This window comes from Lates calcarifer, linkage group LG2 (genome assembly GCF_001640805.2).
Source record: "Lates calcarifer isolate ASB-BC8 linkage group LG2, TLL_Latcal_v3, whole genome shotgun sequence".
NCBI classification, from domain to species: domain Eukaryota; kingdom Metazoa; phylum Chordata; class Actinopteri; family Centropomidae; genus Lates; species Lates calcarifer.
The window spans coordinates 10,381,575-10,397,342 of NC_066834.1; the positions used below are offsets into that span (position 1 = coordinate 10,381,575).

At 40.9% G+C, this 15,768-nt stretch overlaps 1 protein-coding gene across 1 annotated transcript in view; it reads right to left on the reverse strand.

Moving 5' to 3' along the window:
• Positions 1 to 15,065, reverse strand: part of LOC108887801 (leucine-rich repeat-containing protein 4C-like) — a 38,007-nt gene extending 22,942 nt beyond the window's left edge. The window contains exon 1 of the mRNA XM_018683355.2: positions 13,869 to 15,065. The gene's annotated coding sequence lies outside the window, so the exon portion shown is untranslated. The remainder of the gene's footprint in view (positions 1 to 13,868) is intronic.
• Between the last annotated feature and the right edge of the window lie 703 nt (positions 15,066 to 15,768).

The following is a 15,768-nucleotide window of genomic DNA, read 5'->3' on the forward strand; positions in this document are numbered from 1 at the left end:
ACCATTTTAGCTTTATTCTTTTAAGCCACAACCCCGGTGGTGTCAAACTAACTTATAAATAAGTAAACAAATGATAAGTAGTCTCTGTCTCTGTTGTAGGATGATCTGTCTCTGCTGTAGGATGATATTGATATACAAACACACAATGAAATAGTTTGCCATTAGGAAAAAAAAAAAAGAAAAAAATTAAGAAGACAGGAGGAGGGCCTCCTACACAGGAGTACACTCCTGCTGAGGAGTTGGCCCTTTGCAATAATGAGGGTTGCCCCTCTGTATCACCCATAGCATACATAAAAGTACATATAGAAAAGTAATGCAAGCAGTGCATACAGTGTAGGAGACTGTAAGAGGAGACACAACTCAAGATGTGTCTCACTGGAAACTTAGGACTCAAGAAGCCCTTCAATGAGAATCTATATATCTCATATAAAGAATTGTCAGCCAAAAGGCTTCGCTGGTCTCTGAACACTCTTTCTCTTCTAAGAGACCCTCACACGATTCACACATCAAGCTCCACAGGTTCTTCTACTAATGATGATGACATTTTCCAAGAGAATAGATTGGTCGGTAGGTGGTGCTTTTACATGTGTTGATTTGTTATTCCTCACACCAAATCTGCTCTGGAGTAGATTATGTTCAAGATAAGTTACCATGGTGATGTACCCCAGTAAGAAGTGAACCACTATTGCAACCATGAAAACCCTGGGATAAACCTGAAGTTAGCTGGCTAATCCCAAATCCTGCTTTGTAATATCGGCCTATGGTTGGCAAAATTTGGTCTAGGTTTTGTGGGTTTTTTGTAGTTAAGTAAGGCCAACACAGTGTTGACTCCTCAAGAGAAATCATCTCTCTGCTCACAGTGTCAATTTCTGAAGAATCTCTGCTTTTATTAAACTTTTATTAATGTCACATCAACTTTTTAAGTTTGTCAACTTTTAATTTGAAATGATGACTTCCAATGCCATCAAGTAGCTCCTTAAAAATAAAAATAAGTAAGTAGTAAAGTACACATTTCTTCTGCTGCTGATCTCATTTTCAGGTTGTGGCTATATAATTAATCAAACCCAAACCCTACTCTAGTGGCTCGCAAAGTCCCAATCTTTGTGAGCCACTGTTTTTCAGTAGGTCTGACAGATATAGAGTAAAGTTAAACTTTATATATCTCAGTGGGGAAATTCCTCATTAGATTCATTCTATCTGTTTAAGAGCAGTGGCCAAAAGAATTAGTGCTCTGAGGCATGACTTTTGGTTTTGGAAGCAGACCTGGACAGTTAAGGAAGAGAGTCAGTGTTCGATCCCAGGACCGTGTTGCTGTGAGGTGAAAGAACGGGCCTTTTTCCACAGCACATTGGTCTGGAAACACATTTTGATGGATAATTTCAGAGCTCCAGAAGAGCTGCAATGTTTTTTAAATTTGAAAAACCTAAGCATTGGAGCAATGACAGCTCAGTGAGTGGCTCATTCATTCAATCAGATTGAGAAGTGTGTTCACTCTGCTGGGTGTAGGAAAGGTTCATGTTGATGCCTGAGTGAAGCAGAGAGCTGCCAATCACTCAGTGAACAACCTACTTGACAAAACACTTGTCTCAAGCTAATGCCTATTGATCACCATGAGCGTGGGCAATGCTGGCATGGATCCACTCTGAGGAAAACAAACTATTACAGTGCAGCAACACAAAGGCAACAGTTAAGGTGACTGACTCAAAGTCTGCATCTAGCTAATGTCCCTTCCTGAAACTGGTGTCATTTTGGCTCATTGTAGAGTTTGCTTCAAGTTTGAAAAGGAGAATCTTGAAGAACTGAAAAGATGGACGACACGTTTTCTGATGTAATGCTTAATATATTAAATTTAGTACTTAATGTATGCAATTACATTTAGTACCTTCACTTTGTCATTTCTGCAGGCCATTACCAAATATTAAGTTATGGTACTTAAAAGGAGTTTCATATTTTGGTCAGTAACCATATCTGATCTATTTAATTTGCTGTCAATTACAGGCAAATGGTCTGTTCAGATAGATTTCAGGTACACAAAATCATTGGATTATGATTGTGACCTTCAGTTTAGGGATCAACCCTGGAATAGATAAAACCCACTGTGGTTTAACACACCCTGATCACCTAATGGGCAGAATGTGCTGTAAATCCACGCCATTACAATAATTGACAAAACGCATTGTAATCATGAAAAATTACTATAGTTTCCCCTCTGGCTAATGTAAATGAGGTGCTTTATAATTTGATTGTTAACTGAAGCCATAGGTGATTTCTAGCAACACTGCGTTCATCATGGCTGAGTGACAGCATTATTATTAATCTTTTATATATATATATATTTTTTTTTTTTTTTGTGGGGTGGGGGTGGGAGGCACATGGGATGTAGGTGTTTTTTCTTGACCTCTTGTATCTCGTTCTGTTATGTTACACTGGGCACCTTCTCTCATCAGTACATGTTATTGCTATGACTCTACCCATGTCTTCACTTAAAAAAAAAACATAGGTTGAAGGTTAACAAGGTATTCTTTCATCCTATATACTGTTTACACACATGCATGCTGTCTTTCTCTCTCTCACACACACAGATACACACACACACACACACTCAGTTACACATGTACAGGTGTCTCGTGGGGCCTCCTTGCAGTGCTGCACTTTCCTCTGGATATGCTCAAACAGAATATACGAGCTTGAGGGCTTGGAGGGGGGCCAGGCTCGTCTCCTCGATTTTGGGTCATAAACGCGGCCTCTGCCCAAGGACTGCAGGGCCTTTTAAAACAGGGCTCAGCTTGATTGGACACACTTCTGTTGCTCCGTCCCGACTGCTAGCAAGCCAGCTGATCAGAGAGGCAGAACAAAGCCGGTCTCTTACAAGCCGGTCGGCTCTCAACCTCTTGTACAGTAAACAGGATATATTTTTTTAAAAACAAGAAAAAAAAGCTTGTAGATGGTGGAAACTGCTGTAAGGACAGAAGCCCAGATTTTTGTACTATAAAAAAAAAATCTGTGGGATATATTCAGCATCAGCAGTTCATGTAAACAGGGAACGCAGCATCAGAATCAGTGATGGAAGAAAACAAGATTCAAATTCGTGCATTGGGCCAGGAAAAAGGTGGAAGAGTTTCAAGTGAAAGTTAGGTTTATGAGTCCCTATGCATTCTGCATACGGCCTCACTCACACTGGTGTTTTGAACGTCTAATTTGTTCATGAATATTACATCGTGCACCATTTGGCTCATGAATATGAAATAGATGGAACCACAGGCTCTCCCCATAATCAACAGTCGACACACACAGTCCGTCGTCAGCTCTCTAGCTCTGCAGCAGCATTTTCTCCAGTGCATTTAGCCAGTCACCACTGATCATAGCCTAAGCAGAACGTTAGTGTTGGTACAAACTGTCCGCGAATAACGTGTGAATACTGCGTCTTTTGTCGCCAAGGATATTTCAGTGGATCACAAGTGCTCTTCTTCTCCGTCTGCCTCTCCTTTTTCACTCTTTCTCTCTCATCTGCATGCACAGAGAAGCAGTATTTACAGTGTGACAGCCCTAATTCCCTAGAACACCAACTTTCTCTAACATGGAGCACAAAATATGATTGTAATGTTTTATTTACTGCTGTTGGATAAACAGTGTGCTCACTGTAGAAACAACATTGAAACATGATGCAGAGCCGAACAGCTAATGCACCAGCAATCTCTGCCCATCCATTTACCCTGCCTTAAGCCGCATGGCTTTCTTCCAGCATGGCCATATGCCCCTTAGCCTAGCTGCTCTACTCTATATTAAATGACTCATAGACTACATATCATCACTACCCAAGAATGAGCAAACACGACTTGGGAATACTGGTAGACAATCTAGTGAGTAGAGATATTAATGCTTGTCTGGATCAAGTCATAGTTTCAGTCAGTTGCTCAGCAGTAATTTTCTACATTACTGACAGTGGTTAAATAGATCTGTTGACTATTTTGACCAGAAAATTGTTGATACCAGAGCCTAAAGTGGTGTTTTCAAATGGCTTATTTTGTCTAAAAGCATTTGGCATTTTGCTTTTCAAAATAGTCAGTTGATTACGGAATCAATAATTTGATGTCATTTTTAAAGCAAAAATTCCTAACATTTTATGGTTTGAGTTTCATGCTTTTCTTTGTCAAAACAGGCAATCTGAAGATGTCAACTATATATAATAGACAAATGAATGGATAATGTAAATTATTATCAGTTGCAGCCCTGGTTGTGATATAATTAATGCATTATGAAATCAACATGCCACTCAAATGTTGACGATTTCCATGTTTTATTTCTTTTGGGTTGGGATAAAGTCTTTCGCTCTCAAAAGTCTTTTCAAACTCATGATAATGACTCAACTATACATGGAGGTCAAACTAAAAACAAAGCTCTTTTCTTTTCAGTCCCTGAAAAGTTGACATTCAGGAGGTGCAAAGTTTTATCTGAAAAGCACAGTCAGATTTTATTCTTAGCATCAGGTATATTGACACTGTACTTTGACCTGCTTTGCACTCTTGTTCATTTGCTGTCATTGAGGAAGGAACACTCAGAAAAACAGTGATTCTGTAGCCTGATTGGACACAGATGTATGTATTTCTGTATCCAGGACAGTGAAGCATCCTTATCCAATCAGATTACTGGATCTGCTAAGAACTGCACCACAAGTGGTGGGTAGGTCAGTCCAGCAGTGTTACTGTCTCTAACGTTATTATTGTTAGTGGTTGTCATTATCGAGGTGGGAATGAGATAAAGACTTTGCGCTCCCCCTTAGTTTGTGTCAGTATTCCCTGCCTGGATAATTAAAGTCCAAGCAGCAGGTGCTAGTTAGACCAGCTTGCAAAATTTAGCCTCGGCTGTGTATTCTCAAAGACATTACAAGGAAATGTATAATGCTTACCGAGCTTTAAGTGTGACAGATAATTAGGTGAAGAAGTTTTTTGATGATCAAACACCTTAAAAACTTGGGCTGTGAATGATTATTTTCATCATTGATTAATCTGGTTCTTGATGAATTAATCAAGCTGTTTAATGACAGAAAATAGTGAAAAAGGTGACATCTGCAAAGCAGGTGGTAGTAAATTTTTCAGTGATTTAATCAGTTATAAAAATTTTGATTCAACACCCAACTCACATAATGAAATAGTGTCTAGTTCAGTGTTTTCCAATCCAGGCATTTTTTAAAGATTTGTTAATGGTGATAAAGCCTTTCTGATCCTCCATTGATTTATTTATTTATTTTTGCTTTGAGCTCCATAAGCCGTCTAAACACCACAACAAACTTCCTTAAAATACTGATATCACACAGTTGGAGTTGACCTATGAGTTAATTGCAAAGAGCAGAAATGACTGTGTCAGGCAACAATGTGAACAAAGCCGCTTTGGGTCGGTTTTACATCTCTCTCAGCATGCTGCGGGTGAGCTATACCTCTAACATGCTGCTGTTGCTGGGAGAATTTCATTTCAACAGTAGTGTAGTGTTCACAGTGGGGCTATACAAGGCTTTATTCTGCACACATTCTTCTCCCACAACAAATTCAGACTGACGGTCTTCTTTCCACAGATATTATAGAAAACCTGTGATGTAGAGTATATTTTCCTAAAGCAGAGCTACTTAACAGTCACATATTTACTGTAAATAGCGTTACTAATTTTAATGCTGGCCTGCGGCACTGTAGGCTATGTATGCACTGTACACCTGCATTATGTAGTAATGATAAAAAAAAAATATTGGGCAGAATGTGGTATTGTAGATGTGGTAGCATAGACTTAGCTGCAAAAAATGTGACTGGGATTTCCACTATCACTGGTGATGTGTAATAGTTGCTGGGTGTAGGAAATTAGTTAAAGATCAAATTGCATTGCAGCTGCCTTTTAAGTTCTCCAGCTTCATTGGATACTTAGTCAAAGCTTAATACGTTTCACAACACATGAGAGGGACTTCATGTTATTATTGAGGATACAAGACACTGAATAGCATCATAAGAGCCTTTCTCTTTCGTTTCCTTTGAATTTGAAGGACAAAATGCTCTTGTGGCAAACAATGAGGTTCACCAATAATGTATTAGTGCATGGCAACAAGGGAACAAGATGTTCTAACAGCCTTGTTCAAATCCAGTAAACACTGTGGCTGAAGAAAAGTGTTATCATAAAAGGGTAAAAATGAAGCAGAGGCGACTCTGAGCCACACACTAAAGAGGCAATCTTGTCAGCCTTACAAGATTCCCTTCTCGGTTTAGTAGTGTTTGACTTGGCGCCAGTTACTGGGGTTTCATCTTTGCCAATTAAGCCAATCTAGTGTATTCCAGCAACTAGAATCTGCACTGTTTGCCAAAGTATTAATGAACTAGATATTAATTTTGTTCTTACACTTATTTGGTAACTCCCTTCATTGTATCATGAATCGCTGTCTGTTCCTAGTGACTTGCAATATAAAAGTCCATGCATGCATAGCTCTAAGTAATGTTAAGATATTTTCATCAAAGGCATCTGAGCCAAATTAACTGGCAAGAGATAAAATGTATATTAATATGTGGGGAATTAGATAAATAGGGGAAACTTAGGGAAAGGGAGACGGAAAGAGGAGGGGGCCATTGAACATGAGAGAGATAGAGACTCATCATGACAGTCATCACTTCAGCTATTATCCCTAATTCTCTAAGGGAATATCTCAGTAAGGCGGAGTAAATTTGAGGCTGATAAGCAGACAATGAGATTTGCCCGGGCTTTAAGGCAAAGCCCTTCCAAGGGCTTGTTTTCACCTACACTAGTTTTGAACTTGATGCATCAAATGACAGAATATGGCTCTCTTTGGTGTATGTTGGATTAGGACTGCACAGTGTGGCCAGAAATAAACATATGGTCTCACCCGAACCTCACCACGGTATTTGTTGTACAGCTCAGGGATTGTAATTTGAGAGAAATTGTTCCAAAACTGCATCCTCTCCAGAATGTGAGTTATGGGGCTAACGATATACATGGACACTGTGGCTTTTGCCAGTATATTACCAAGTAAGTCCAAATCTCTTTGAGGTCTTGTCATATGGAGTAATGCTTGCAAACGCATTAGTAATTGTGTTTTGTTGGCTTACAGGCTTGACTTTCAGTCGTCTCTTTACTTGTGTGTGCTTTCACTGTTATGCTTTCACTGTTATGCATTCATAATGCTTTTCTTGGCGCTGTTTACGGTGCTGAACATGTCATGTTGGTGCGTGATGCAGCGATGTTCACTTTGCTTGTTTTACACTGTACCTCTTTCTGCTTAGTGCTGCTGAGCTTGAATCCAAAAACACTGCCAAAAATGTATTTTTTTCTTTTCTTTATTTTTTGGGCACCATTTAAGTGTCAGCTTGCTCACTGGCATCCCTCTCCAGCTGGTCTCTACACCAGTAGTTAAGTGACTATGCACAGCACACACTCCACTGCCTAAACAGAAACTGATTGGTCATCTCGTTATCATGGGCGTGGAGAATCAGCAGACTGCACACAAATAGAGAGGATGCTATCACATTCACGCCTGTGTGTGCATTTGCAGATTGCAACACCGGTTAGATTAATCGTGCAGCCTTATGTCAGATTCTGCCAGTTTGTTGTGTTTTGAAGCAACATAAGTGGCCACTGTGCAAACTTGTTGGTGGCTGGCTTACAACATAGATTCATCGTGTTGCATATATAAGCTGCCTGTCGTCTTTGCAGTGTAAAGATCTGATGCTCTTTTTTCTCTGCCCTCTGTGAATCTCTAATTAGCAAACCACAAAAAGTTGAAGGGCTAACTGTAGCTTCTCACATGAAGGCATCCGCCAGGAAATTTCTTATAGTATAAAGCTGTGGGCTGTAAGTGCAGGCAGAGCACTGAGGAGTATTGTTTCACAGAGACAGAAGCAAAATAATGAAATGCAGTTGAGGGTGTACAATTTTAGTCCCGCTGGTGGCATGACTCTAGGGTTGCTAATGTCTGTTGGTCAGTCAGCCAGTCCACAACTTTGACTGAAATATCTCAACAACTACTGGATGGATGCCATGAAATTTGGTGCAGATATCCATTGGACAACCCCACTGGCAGGCTAGCGTTTACACTTAGCCAGTAGATGGGTTGGCACAAACCTTTGTACAGACATTCATGTTTCCCATATAATGAATCCTACAGACTTTGGTGATCACTTAACTTTTCCTCTTGTGCTACAATGAGGTTGCAATTTGTGGTGGAATGTGAAATGACTGAAACAACTTTTGGATGAATTCCCAATAAATACAAACATTGCTTTTCACAACGTTCCCCTTCAGAAGTTTGTTCACCCTTTCAAGTTTTCATTGAACACCAGATTTGTCCAATACTGTAGTTTATGACCAAAAAGCTGTGAATCTTGTGACATTTCTGACTCGGCTGTGCTTTGTGTTGAGTTTAGTTTTGCTGCTCTCACACCACCAGTTAGAAAGCTTTATTGATATGACTTATTCTAAAAGTTTTACCTCTTAACTAGATATTTCCTATACTATATCTGTGTACCTATTATCCTAACATATTTAGAATAGCTCTACTGCAAAAAGCAGTTTCTGTTTCTATTCATTTTATACCACAGTCCAGAGGAAGTGCATGAATTGTCCAGGGGAAACTTTCACAGTCTCTTCTGCAGCAAAATATTCTCCTTCACTGTCCATCCATATTCTCAGCATGTCACAAACTCTCACTAGCACCATATTTTGGCAAAAATCTGACTTTTTGGAACATACTGACCATACAGATGGACAGAAGAGAAATGGATACTGCAGCAGTAGTTTAGAAGATTCTGTGGACATTTTTCAGATTCATTGTAACAGGTGCGAATCCAGGCTGCTGTCCTCCGTGAAGGAGCACGAGCCACCTTTGAAGCTTACACTGGGACAGTGATTTGGTGATTTACATCTCAAAATATGTTCAGATACCTAGGTTAAAACTCGGGATAGCTTCTATGTAGCTGAATGATCATTTGAATTGATGTTTACTTTTCCTGAAAGTTTCCACTGTTTTCACCAGTAACAACTGAGAATGGATTAAAAGATCATTTTAAAAGAGATTTGTTTGACTGTGAACTTAACTAATCAGAGTGATGGTGGGATCAGATCCAAAATGATTTCAGACAGCTCTTTGTGTTCTCAGGAATAATTCCCATGATGCATAGCTTTCTGGGCTTTCCTGTAAGCTGTATCAACTGTTGTCCTATGTCTTGATTTTATTCATATTCCCACAATCTGAAGAAAACTTTTGAAATGGTGCAAAAAAGGCAGTGAAACTATTGTATAAAAGCCATAATTGCCTTTAGGGCATTGTTTACTGTGATTATGCATTCTTCAGAGCAGTGGGCGGTACTCAGCTGTGCCTCACATCACAGCACCACCGTACCCATAATCACAGAAAATAACGTTGACTTGAGCTAAACTGTGTATGAGTAGGTTGTTGGAAATCTGTAGAGGAATCTATGAAGGATGTTATGGCATTTGCAGAAAGTGGCTGGCTGCTGAAGAGGCAGAAACATGGTACCCGTAGTCTGAACATACTCTCTCTATCAGAGGCTCTCACTGGAGTTGATGGCTGGTTCCTGCTGCAGGCCACTGCAGACACATGGTACACAACACAGATGGTTAAATAAGGCACCAACGGCTGCAGTCAAAACAGTGAATGTGTCATGATGACATTTGTGCCATAAGTTATGATTTTTTGCAGGCATCAACACTGTCACTCTACATAAGGCGTACTTAAGTGATAATGAACAGCGCTGGATCTACAGGCACACACACGCAGATACAGCCTCTTCATACATCACCACATTAATATTTGTTGATTTAGAAATGCAGAGTCGTGAATGACACAGAGCAGGATTCGCTGAATAATCCCCTTTCTGATGCACAAAGGCATAACTTAAGCTGCTACAGTGAATACTAAGTCTCTCCAGCCTGGCATGTATTGGACTCTTTCACACCCGAGCAGTCCAACTCGTTCAGATTGGCCTGTCTCTTGACTCGACACAAACACATGTTTTGTGGAGGTACTGCTGGAAAGATACAGAGTGCTATCTATCAAAATGGAAGTCAGTCTAATCTCAAACTGCATCCCACTCCCGCTTATGTATGTCACGCACACACGTGCTGTACATATACATACAGAAGTGCATGCAATCCTTCTGTATTAGTTAAGATAAAAAGCACAGGCCTGGAGGGACTGTGCTATTTTTCACTTTATTCAGACAGAACCTCAGCCATAAATTATCACCACTCCCAACACCAATCCTCATATCACACAAGTATGCAGAAGGCCAAGACAACAATATAAATTGATTACACAACAAAACAGTGCCCCCTTATAGTAAAGCATATCCCTCAAAGGCACTGACTGCCCCCATCAGTCGCCAGGAGCATAAGCGCAATGGAAAAGATAGTAATTTGAAAATGAATCAGCATTTTTGCTGTTGACAGGTTGAAACACTAGGCTTTCAAAAACAGGCATTAATCTATCCCAGTTCATAGTTTCAGTAAAGAAAGACCTGCTGTAACAAACACCATTGTTAGAAAAAGAGGTGTCATTTACTAAATGAAAGGGACATCTTAGATGAACGGAGCAAATATATTTTAAATCTAGAGTTGCAACAATTTAGTATTTTCATTAAGGATTCATCTCTTGATTGTTACGTTCTTGAATAATCGATCAATATCAGAAGATAGTGAAAAATACTCATCACATTTTCCCAGAGCCCAAGGTGATATCTTGTAATCCCAAAATCTAGAGGTGGTCGATATACAATGATATCAAAACAGAGAAAAGAAGCAAATCCTCATATGGGAGGTGAAACCAGATAATATTTGGTATATTTAGTCTTTTGCCAATTCCAGTACCATCATAGCCTGACACTGAACACACTGGAGTTGTAAGTGCAGCAAACAGGACCGGATTTTCTTGTCTTGAAAATGTCACATTAAAATCAGATTGAGACTTGGTTGCAGCATCAGTGAACTGTGGTTTATGTGGCTGACCCATAACCGGAGGACTAGGAGTATTAATTATGAATCCTGGTTTGACTGATGGGTCATTTGACATCTAAAAGAAGGAAAAAACAGGCAGTTTATTCCACACAGGTGTGTTACTGGCCTTTACAATTACTCAGCGATTAGCATCCCACCATGCTTAGTGTTGTGTGTAAAAACCCAGGGCAGACCCAGTTGCTCATTATTTTGGCTCCTGCGGCTCAAAGGAGAAATCTCTGATTTTTATAGAGGGCTGTTAGTCGAAGTATATTATGCTGGAGATTCTGTGGTGTACATTGTTTGACTTAATGATGTTTGATGATTGGAAAATGTGGCTAAGGTGATGATGCCAATAAAAATATATCGAGACGACGTAACCACCTGGGAAGAACAGATGCATGTAGTCCCTGACTGTGATGTTTGTGCATTATTTCCAGATGCAAGAAAAAACAGAGAAGGCATCATGAATCAACTCACTACAAATGTCTGTCTGAGGTGCAAGAAGGCAGCTTGTCACAAGAAATTTAGGGAGCAAAATTATGATGGAACTCTGTCGCGTAAAGCCCTTATTATGCGTAAATTACCTCCTTTACGCAGCAGGTTGTGCAAGAACAAAAGCAGTGGTTTACTGAGGAGGAAAAAAATCTTGGATGGTTAGATGAGTCACCATTCACCCTGTTCTGAACCAGTGGTTGACTACATGTGTGTCACGCATGAAAAGAAATCTATTCGCCCAAGTGCTTATTTCCCACAGTGAAGGCTTCTGTCAGGGCTGTTCTGGTGAGTGGTCCTGGCACGGTTTACAACCATTCGGTCCCTTAGCGGGCAGGTAAATGCCAAAACCTGTGCCTGTCAGAGTGATCACATGTCTTATGCTCTGGTGTTTCTGTTGTGATGACGGAGGAATATCATGAGGTGACAAACCGCAGGCCATGACAGGTCCTTGAGTTGTTTGCTGAGCGTGGAAATCATGTTTCCCACCATGCCGAGCCCTACGGTTATTCTGGAAACAACGTTTTTGACCACCTTTAAAGTTCAAATGGTTGAACTACTTGTAAGAAAAAAATAGTCACATTTATCTGTTGAGTTCTCTGTTGAGAGTTTTTTCAGAATCTCAAGGCTCAGTGTAGCAGCTTAGGTAACTCGTGGTGGCCCATTGCCCTATTGAGACACTTACTGGTGTGTGGCCTTAATTTTAGCAGTAACCAGTCCATTATATGGCACTGAAGTAACAGGGTATCTGGAACTGAACATAATGCCATTCTGAAATTTTTTTTTTACTGTAGATCAAAATGTGAAGGTACAGCTAAAAATGAATCATTAGGAAGTATTTTTCTGCATAGAGGATGTAATGCATATTTTAATTCAAACTATATAATATGTTGGTGACACCACCAATAATAACTTGACCCAAGACATCTTCAAACCACCTCAAATTACTATTTTCCCTGCATTGGCAGACATTTAAAGAACATGGTGATGCTAAGGAGTAAATGGTATAATGTGTGAGAGGCTAAAATGGAAACGCAAAATGTACAAATTTTCAATTCACCACTAAATCATCCAAACCCCAAACACTCCCAAACCAGTTAAACAGCCTATAGGTGACATATAACGGGTAGACTATGCATGCTAATATAGTGGTCCCCAACTCTACATGGCAGACCCATTTTTAAACACTCAGACTGTGTCCTTCATTTTACAGGCAGGTCGTAAAATCACCAGGTGTGAATATGGAAGTGTACACTTGAGGATGAACCAGTTCAGGTTTAAGTGGAATGATTTTTAAGCACTCTGAGCTGTATGTTTTGGTATGAAAGGTGCTATACAAATAAAGTATTATAATTATTATTAGTAGTGTTATTTTGGCTGCAGCAGCACTAGCAATTTCAGATGTGACGGCTGTTCCAAATACAGCTCCCTCTACCCATTTCAACCAACACACAAGTATTTTCAGCATCAGGGCATTTTCAGCACCTCCCACTGATGGACAGCTCCTATTCACTTTTTTCCCTTTTTTTCTATAGAGGGCTGTATTGCCAAAGCAACAACTGCAGGACTTGACAGTTTAAAATTTAAAACGTAGCCTGCACTGGTTAATCTGCTCAGGCTGTGGTGAGGAGAAATGACAACCTCATTTCTGCTTGAGGTGTATCACCCATGGGTGGCTTTGCTGGGGTTTTGCAGACATACTGGGTCAACACGCAGAAGCAGTGAGAGAGGGGGAGAGAGAGAGGAAATGTGCATGAGGTATGAGCATGAGCAGATTCTGTAAAATAAAGCTTGACCTGAAGGTTTTTGCTTTGCCACATTCCCAACTCTAAGCGCCCTTCCTGTGGGCCAGCCTGCCCACCTGGCCAATCCGGTGCTCTTTTTTGCTGCAAACGTGTATGCTGAGAGTACCTGAACTGAATTTGAATTACCATATGACGTAGGCCTTTTTCTAGCAGTAATGTCCTACTGGCAACAGGGACTACCACAGACCCATACTGTCTCTACCAAGCGCTCAAACACACAATTTGTTGCACCAGCCACCCCCCACACCTCCTCAACCCCTTTTCTGTCCCTATCTATCTTTATCTCTATCTACATCTCTCTATATATATATCTCACACACACACACACACACATTCAGAAACACACACAATCGCTCACACACGAAAGAGACAGCTATTATAACCTACCTACAGAGATAAAGAAAGGACATATCAAAAACATTTTAAAAAGTATCTTCCGTTACATGGAAGTCTGTGAGCCAACCACAAATCACGTCTTAAATGGCGACGAGTAATGGGAATATACAACAGTAGATCACGCCGAATAGGTTCAACCGGATTGAATTCAATAATAAAAAATAAAATACTTACGCATTTTCTCGAATAAAGGAAACCGAGGTTGAGAGCAGTGCAGGAAAAATCAGCAGGGCCCCGGTCCCCGTTTTCAAGATTTGCAGTGCGACCGAGGCACAAATCTCCATGTGAAAGGGATTGGAGGTGCTGCTGCAGTCCGCGTCTCTCTCTCGATCACAAGTCAAGATGCTCGCCTGCGAAAAATGCCAAACATTCAGAAAGAGTTGCGTGGATCTGCGGTGCGACCACCATTCCCTCAGATGTAGTGAGTGAGCGCCGACGAAAACCCTCAAGAGGACCAGCCGTATAGCCTCCTGGACTTGAAGATATTCCTCTGGACTGAGGAGGAGGAAATCCTGCAGAGTTTTTGATGGGGGGATCAAGTCTGTATAGGCCCTTTACCCCCCCACCCCCCCCCAAAAAAAACCAGTCACAGTCCAAAATTGACTCCCACCGGTGGTTTCCTCTTTCACAAAAAATCGCCAAATCACATTCGACTAAAAAAATTCACAAAGAGAAAGAAAAAGAGAAAGAAAAAAACAAACCAAAGAGGGCTAATTCTTTTGGATTTGGCAATCTGACTGTCTTTTTTGCGCGGATCATTTTCTTTGAAGCAAGATCAGTAGACAGACATTACAATTAACAATTACCTATTTACAGCATTGTTGATAAGGTCAGCACAGAAAGGGGTACAGAAGCGTCCTACAAAAAAACCCTGAGAACGCTTATTGGTTAAAATTAAGGATATCCGTCCCACTGCAACCATCACACGCGTCGCATCAGGACAAATGGGTTGCCATAGGCTGCTCTAAAAATCGCAGAGCATATGGTATACAGTATTTTCTATCAAATAGAATGAGAGGAATCCACGAGATGCTATTTCCCCCCCAAAGCAATCCGGTGTATTGATTACATAAGCGCGGCTATTAGTAATAATTCCGCTTGTCAGGGAGAGTGTGTCCGATCCGGGTGGTGTGGCAGCAGCAGCATCATCCGTGTGTTGCAAATAAAGCGGGTTTCTGCCACCGGCTCCTAATGGTTCCCCCGCTCGCTGCAGTCCATGACTTGAATAGCGAGCACGCTGAAATCACGGTCTCCAGGCACAGATCTGCCACGCGCGTGTGTGTGAGTCACGTGTGTGTGTCTAAAGTGTAGGTAGATGCGCGGCTGTGTAGGCGTGAGCGTGTTCCAGTATTGCCCTGGGACCACTTTAACTTTGACCACTTTGCCTGCCCGTCCATCTGCCCATTTAAATCACCCAGCGGTCGTTAATTATCAGGGATCAATAGCATTAACGCATAAAGCCCAGATCTGATGTCTTTGAGTGTGTTGGTGTGTGCGTGGGTGCGCGTCCATGTGTGATTCAGTTGTTGATGAGGTATGGTTGCCACCTACAGGCGTTAGTCTCCGTCCAGTCATCCAAAGCGGACCATTTCCACAGTCTGCAACCACAAATAAATTCATGTACAACACATTCAACATGTAGAGGCGTCTTATCAGCTCTCCTCAACATTCAAAGCACGGATGGAACATGTGTTTTTAATGTGTCCACCATACTAAACAGCTACAAACGACATAATGATGAATGCTTAGGACTTCAGGAGAATTGCATTATTTTCCCACCTGCTGATTTCAACGAGCATGTTTAGGTGCAGCCAATTTATTGGCTTTATGACTGCTGTGGAAGCAGACAAAAGTAACCTAGGCAACCTCTATGTGGCTGCTAACTGATTGCCCTTACCGGCAATGGTCATACAAAGGGAAAACTTCATCCACTGCAAAGCCCAGTATGGCAGACAGGTACTATAGGCAATGGAGGTTCAGTGACTTGCAGATAGACAAGTTAGTGTGCATTCATTTGATCTGAGATGAACAGCCTGTCTCATTAGATGACACAATGGACTGCAAGTCAGCTATG